Source organism: Ixodes scapularis, unplaced genomic scaffold (assembly GCF_016920785.2).
Source record: "Ixodes scapularis isolate PalLabHiFi unplaced genomic scaffold, ASM1692078v2 PGA_scaffold6__148_contigs__length_123643588, whole genome shotgun sequence".
NCBI classification, from domain to species: domain Eukaryota; kingdom Metazoa; phylum Arthropoda; class Arachnida; order Ixodida; family Ixodidae; genus Ixodes; species Ixodes scapularis.
Window position 1 is genome coordinate 68,046,185 of NW_024609881.1, and position 7,544 is coordinate 68,053,728.

Genomic DNA, 7,544 nt, shown 5'->3' on the forward strand with positions numbered 1-7,544 from the left:
ATGCTACATTTCAATTTTTCTGTTCATATCAATCAATACTTTTTGTTTTTCAATTTCAATTTCTCATAAATGTATTGCTTAAAACCGTTTCGTCGAATAGGCGAACTGTCTAATCCCGATCGTCTCCAGATTAAGAGGCAAAAGGCAATTTTGAACCATGTACGTTACTGCGATATCAGTATGCTCTGGAAGAAGACGATTGTGCACATGCAAATTCGACGCTATTTTTGAAACTAATAAAAGCGGAGTTTCACAAAAAAACACCCAATGGACGGTCGTGCACCTCCTTACATTTTTCAAAGTCTACTTTCTTTTTATGTTTGAGGCGACGCTACGCCGCCGCATTCTATCTTTCTCCTGCGTTTATGTCTTTCTTTTGTTTTTTTGTTTTTCCTTCTTGTGCTTACTTGACACACAAACCATCGCGTATTTTGCTTTACCTTGTTTGACATAGTTTTTTATTTCTTTCCTTCGCTTCGTCGCTTACTTCCACCGGTTCGTCTTCTATGCAATGCGCAAACACTTGGAGGGCCGTCTGCAACTTTATTTTTGTTGTTGTTTTTTCCACTTTTGTCTGTGATAATCTCCTATGTTCGCCTTCGATTAAGTTTATGATCCGAAATCTTCATACGTACTTTTTGATACATAATAAATATATTAAGAACTGTAAGCTCGTTATACATTTCTATTTGGATTTTATTTGAGTACGCGGTCACGTCTGCTATGGGTAATCGTTGGTTCAACAACAGGCCGCCTTCGGGCATACACCAGCACATACTTGGAGATGGCAGGCATGCCATGTGCCTGCCATTTCCACTGCAAAACCAAGTTTTCATCATCTGGTGGAAAATCCTTCTTCCGCTCCCCGAAGACCGAACAAGCAAGAGTAATTAAGTTATTTCAAATTAAACTGGAAGGGCTATCCAATCTGGCTTTAAAATTGCCACTGACGCCTCAACACACGAATATTTCACCAAACAAGAGTTCAGCTGAAAACGCACTCGAGGCTGCTGATCGCCACTCAGAACAAAGGTACGGTGTGCAATCATTGCCTGGACATGAACGTAAACACGTACTTGAATGTACGTACTTTCGAACTGCTGCGCCAAGCGAGCAAACATACAACCTGCCAAAGTCACTGGCAGAAGAATTGCGAAAGCAAAACAGGTCGCACACTGCTAGCAGGAAGCAGATTGCAGCGTTCGACTCTTATTTGCCGCGCAGTGTGCGCTGGACTATGTTATTCCTTTCCCTTTCTTTTGTTCTTAGTTCCTACCAACGCCGCAAAAGCAAATAAACAAACGTGTAACGTGCAACTAAAAAAAAGTGAAGCTCTTTTTCTTTATATATATAGTTTCGTCATGTTGCTTCCGCTTTCTTTGTTGTGAACTCAACACCAACGGCTAGCACTACCTGCAAATTTTCAATGCTCCTACCGACGCCCCATGCGATCGTCGTCGCTGAAGTAAGTCTTCGCTGGGTGATTCGTATCTTTGTATCGTCTGCTAACTTTTTTGTTTTATTTGCCGCTCATCGCGACTGTTCCTCATTTCTTCTTTTTTTCGTCAGGGATCGAGACCCCATCTTTTCTGCAAAGTTCGGAAAGTGTTTGCACGGTCATTTTTCTCGTTGTTTTTTTGTTTTTTAATGCTGCAGAGGCTGGTCCGCTTGCTCTGGCAATTTTAACATACGTTTTAATAATCACCTATTCAGGTAAGAAGTTCTGATAACACAGTTTGTAACGGAAACAGTAACTTCTTACGATGTAGTTTGAGTAGCTAAACGCTTTTTTCGGCTTCCCAGATGAACTACAAACGCGTGTGATCCCGCTGTGTGGCGTTTGAGGCCTCTAAATAAAGTGCTCTAACTTTGTTTACGCGTGCGTTGTTATTTCTTTGTCGTTGCAGTTGCGATCAGTAGATTTCGCTCTGCAAACGAACAGGTCGTAATGAATTGTTTCAACTATTGGGGTGAAGAAACGGGGCTCGCCAAGCTCAAGGACGTCGCAGGCGTATAGACCAACACGCGTCCCTGACGTCACGCAGCTGCGGCGGCGCTGTCGACGGCACTGCGCATGCGCAGAAGCTTCAGTTTACTCGAATTCGTTTTCTGCGCATGCGCAGTGCCCACACCTGGTGTGGGCAAACGCGGGCTTGTTTGTAAACAGCGTGTCGGTCTATACTTTTCCATTGCGTCGTCTGCTTCCGCAGACTCCCAGTCCCCTAGAGGCGCCACTGTCACGTTCGCCACCGCTCCCGTAGGTTTTCGGACGGGTTTGCACAACCTAAAAACTTGCACAACCTAAAAGCTGCGCACTTCCGTCTGTCGAAATATTTACTAATCTGGTTGTTTAACGTTGAGTAGCGGTACGAGGGAAGATATGCGTCGAGTACTGTATTTTCCAGTTAATAGGACGCGGCGTTTCTTTCAAAAACGTTTTGTCGGTGCGCTCTACTGAACGACTTATAGTCGGTTTTCTTTTTTTCATAAGGATTGATCTTAAGCGCGCAAATTTGCCGCGGGAGTCAAATTTCTTCTTTCATCCGTTCGCGACATTAATAAAACTGGCTTGATCTCGATCACAATATTTATATTCGTGCACATCAATGCAGTTCAAACGCGCTGACTGTAACTAAATATGGAAGTGGGACTTAGACAAGGGTGCCACCTATATCTCAAATTTTTGTTTTCTGAAAAGGGCCGTCTCATAGTCGCATCGTTACGAGTATCATCGTTCTACAAAGGTGCGACTCATAAACAGGATAATGCAATGATAATTATTTTTTAATGCGAGCAATATTAGAGTTTTCGATTCTATGTCTATATCCTGAAATTTTAAACAAGCCACAAACAAACAAGCATTGTGAAGTCGCTCATCCGCTGTGGAACCACCATTCCTGAAATTTACGAATATTCATCCATCTTGATTTTAACTACTCGCTATCACCTAAGGAGATTAAATCGTGTTTCTCGCGCAGTAAAAATACACTACGTACCATATGAAGGTAAAACTTCTGCTGAATATACAGGGTGCGTGAGGTATTTCAAATATAATGGTGCTTTCAGCAACAAAAAAAAAGAAGGAAGGTTTAAGATAAATGATAATAATCTTGCACGGAAATTTATATGTAGATACTGCTCTCTATTTCTGTTCTCCAACTTCATTCGATAAAGCCAGCTTCAGTGGCAATAACTGGTTCAATGCTGCTTCGAAACATTTCTAAAAAACAGACATTTCTAAAAAAATGTCAAAATCGTCATTCAGGTTGATGTTTGGTAAAATTTGACAGGTCATTACTTTTTCTTCACTTAAGGTAAATTTCCTTTCTTTCACTCTATAGAAAGCCTAAAACAATCCCATTATAAGTATAATAATATCATTATGATCTGTTAACTCGCCGTTCCCTACCTTCACGTAACCGTTGTAGGAAATAACAAATGTTGAAAGTTTAAAATCGATTTTCTCAAACACCCCATTTTTGTAAAAAAAATTTTTTATTTTTTTAGATATACAAGTCCACTACAAAAAATGATATCTAGAAATGTAATATTTTAGTTGTATGTCATCTTTTTCAGCCGCAATCGTGTGAAATGTGTGCTCATGTGAACTAAAATGAGCACACATTTCACGCGATTGCGGCTCAAATAGAAGACATACAAACAAAAAATTAAATTTCTAGAATGCTTTTTTTTTGTAGTCGACTATTATATCTAAAAGAAATTAAGAAATAAAAATTTACAAGAGAGGTGTTTTCGAGAAAATCGACCTCAATCTCTCACGCAAACCTGAAACCGATATTGTGCGCCCCTATTATTTGGAAAATATGTTTTTATTTTTGTTTGAATTTTCAAAAAGAAACGTAAAGTAGATGAACTTGTGATATTCATTGTATTTGAAAACTTGAAATGAGAGAGAAACCGCATAAGCACACTACAAAACAATGAGTAACAAGTGTATAGAAATCAACAGGCAACGCATCATGAAAAAAGTTGTTTCTATATAGAACGGTTCAAAGTAAACGAAGGTGACTACTCATTAAACAGCTTATTACAATTGAGTGATCAATTCTTACATTATTAAAATCTGTACATAAATCTTCTGGAATTTCTGTAACGAGTTTCAAAAGTGGACAAAAAATACATTCCAGATTTCATCAGACGTGCCCAGCGAAGGGCTACATGGCCCGAGAAAGCGCATGTGAAGTCAACGTGCCGTCATCATGCACTTCAATTTTGCTGAAAATTGGAGCGTCGTGATCCAGCACGTAGGGCAAAGACATCACTGGAAGAGCAAGTTGGTTTCCATCCTTACATGCGTGGCTACATATTAAGCGGCGACATCGTCCATGACTCGTCCCATGAGCTCTTTCGCTCAACGTTGTCGAAGGGCTGCTGGATGAACTATTGCCTATTTTCACGCAACTCGTTTATATTTCACACGGTGCTCCAAGCCACTTCAAAAACGGGCACTAGGATGTACGAATTAAAAAAAAAAAGTCAATGTCGGCGCCAAGTGGACATTCTCCGCATCAAGGCACGGGAAAAGCTCGTCTGATGGAGTGGGCGGCGTGTTCAAGCACCAGACATCCATGTATGACTTGATAACTACGGAATTGTACTCCGTAACGAACGCGCAAAGCTTCTTTAAGGCACTTAGACCGAAAGTCAAAGGGATTGTTCTACTCTCAATCGCTATTGAGTAGCTCACGCGTTTTTGGGAGCTCAAGAAAAATGAGTGGGAGTAGGTAAACTCACTAAGGGGTATCTGATCCTCATACATGTGGAGGAAAACACTGGAGGAAGCCGCTTTGAACGTTGCCCTAGAAAAGATCTGCGAAAGCACAGAGCAGCAGCATACACTTGTCCAGGCATGCTCGTATCGCTTTGTGTCCCGAAATTTAGAAAATCATCAGTGAGTGCGTGCCGGCATGTTCCAAACTGCAACTGTGAACTTCGTGGCTCCTACACAGGGTGAAAACTCATTCACAGTTACGTCAAACTAGTAAAAAAACGTACTGACTTCGGAAAATGTGTTATCGATGTTTTTGTGTTCTTTACCGGTTTTGCGCGCGCGTTTCTACATTACTGATGTGCACGAACTGTGCAGTCAATCGTCGGCGGTCAGCAAAATGTGAGGATATCAAAACTAGGCGCATACTTCCCGTAGATTTATGTACAAGATTTGAATAATGTGAGAATCAATCATTCGATCGTAATAGGCTGGGTAATGAGTAGCCACCCTCGTTTACTTTGAACCGTTCTATATAAAACAATTTCTGCCATGTTGCGTGGCCTTTTGATTTTTATGTACTTATTACTCATTATTTTGTTGTGTGCTTGTTTGGCTTCTCTCTTATTCCAAGTTTCAGATTACAATGATTATTGCTGCGCGCGTAGCTGGCCAAGTGGGCAGCGCGACCGTGGCCTAACGGTTATCGTGCTTGCCTCCCACGCGAAGAGCCAGGGTTCGATTCCTGGGCGCTACGCGTCTTTTATTTATTTTTACAATTTACTGTTCTGGTAAGTTCGAGAACTCTGTTGCATGTTCGAGTTTAGAATATTCTATGCGTGAACCTTCTACGCCGATTCTTCGAGAAGCCCACGAGTGTACAAAAGGGGCTTCGCGTGGCTAGCCGCAGTCATTCTCGCCCTAGCGTTCGACTCTGCTTTTACGCCGACTTCGACGACCGTGACGCTCTTCTGTTGTCTTCTGTTTCCTTTTATTTTGGGCACAAGTTGGCCCGATTAAATGTTTCAGTGTCTTCAGTTATTCCTTGTTTGTCGCATCGTCATTCGTGGCATGTTGGTGGAGGTGCGGGGTATCACATTCTACGCCCGTGAAGCGTACCCCTCCAAATACATCCCGCCGAAGCGACCTTATCAGCCCCGGAAGGCTACCTTTCGCCGAAGACACCACAGCCCGGAGAAGCCGTCGTATAAGAGGCCAGTCTCCTTAATTGGGTTTGCTGCCAGACAAGCCCATGCCGAAGAAGACGACGATGGCCAACCAGCCACAGACCCCCGCCGCTTCTGCCGTCGTCTACATACCCGTCGCTCCTCGGACACCGGCTCCCTTCCACGGCGAAAGCCACGAAGACATCGACGACAGGGTCCAACAGTACGAACAAGTGGTCCGTTATGACGGGTGGACACCGGAACAGTGTCTTCGAAATGCTTGCTTCGCCTTGGAAGCAAGCGCCTGGAACTGGTTCAACAACCACGAAGCATCGATCACCTCCTGGGAGCAACTCAAGGCTGAGTTGCGAAGGACATCCACGAACCAACATCGAAGAGAACGCGCGGAACAGCTTCTTCAAGCGAGGATCCAAGGCCCTAACGAGAGCGTCGTTATCTCCGTGGAAGATTTCCTGCGACTCAGCGACCGCGCCGATCCTCAAGGCTCCGAAACAAAGAAGCTGAGAATCCTGATGCGCGTCTTGAAGGAAAACATCTTCAGAGGCCTTGTTTGGAGCCCGCCTACCACCGTCGAAAACTTCATCACAGAGGCCAACAACATCGAACGTGCCCTTCAAGCACGCGCCGCCCACTATCCCCAAGTTCCCGGCGTCGCTGCCTTTTCGTCTTCCGGCTGCAACAACGAGATAATCCGGGACGTCGACCGGGAGGAGATAAAGAAGCTTGTAACTGCCGCCGCACGCCGATCTTCGCCCTCAATCACCGAGATTGTCAGGGAAAAAGTCCATCAAGCGCTGCAGCCAGAAGTTCTCGTCAGCACCGCTTCGGAACCACCGACGCTGAGTTACGCCGCAGCGGCCCGACGGCCACCGCCTCCTCCTCGCACCTATGTCGCGCCGCCCCGACGTCAGACTCCTACGCCACAGCACGACAGACGCCACGACGACCAGGTCCAGTACGCCTTCCCGGAGCTTTGCGCACCCCGGAAGACCGACGTGTGGCGAACGCCCGACCGACGCCCTTTGTGCTTCCACTGGGGGGAAGCAGACCACACCTACCGCCGATGCCTATACCGACGACTCGGGATACGCGGGTTCCACCCGCACGACCCGCGCCCCCGTCATGGTGGACGTCCTAGCGAGATCGACGAGTACCTGCGACGACCCCAGTCCCCCGAGCCTGCGTCCCGCCAAAAGTTCCGGTCGCCATTGCCGCGATGTCCAGTTTGGCCGATGTGCCTACCCCGACGTGAAAGCTTGTCGCCCCCAGTGGCGGATCCAAGGGGGGGGGGGGGGGGGCGGTGGGGGCGATCGCCCCCCCCAAACGCCTCGCCAGGCAACCCCCCCCCCCCCTTCCGGGGTTCTTCGTCAGCTCGAAGAAAAAACGTAAGCAATCGACGCGAGAAACAAAAGATTAAAACAGCGGTGGGTGGACGCGCCTGCTGGGCGCTTCCAAAGTGGGGTTTATCTCCGTCAAGGTCACGGTACGTCTTCCCGACAGGGACGGCGCCAGGAGTTTCGAAGTGGAGAGACAGTGGGGAGGCGCACCAAATATCATGGTCCTCGACTGCAGGCACACTCCCAAACGAGGCCAGCACGTCGAGCACGAGGGGAAAATACCTTCAACAT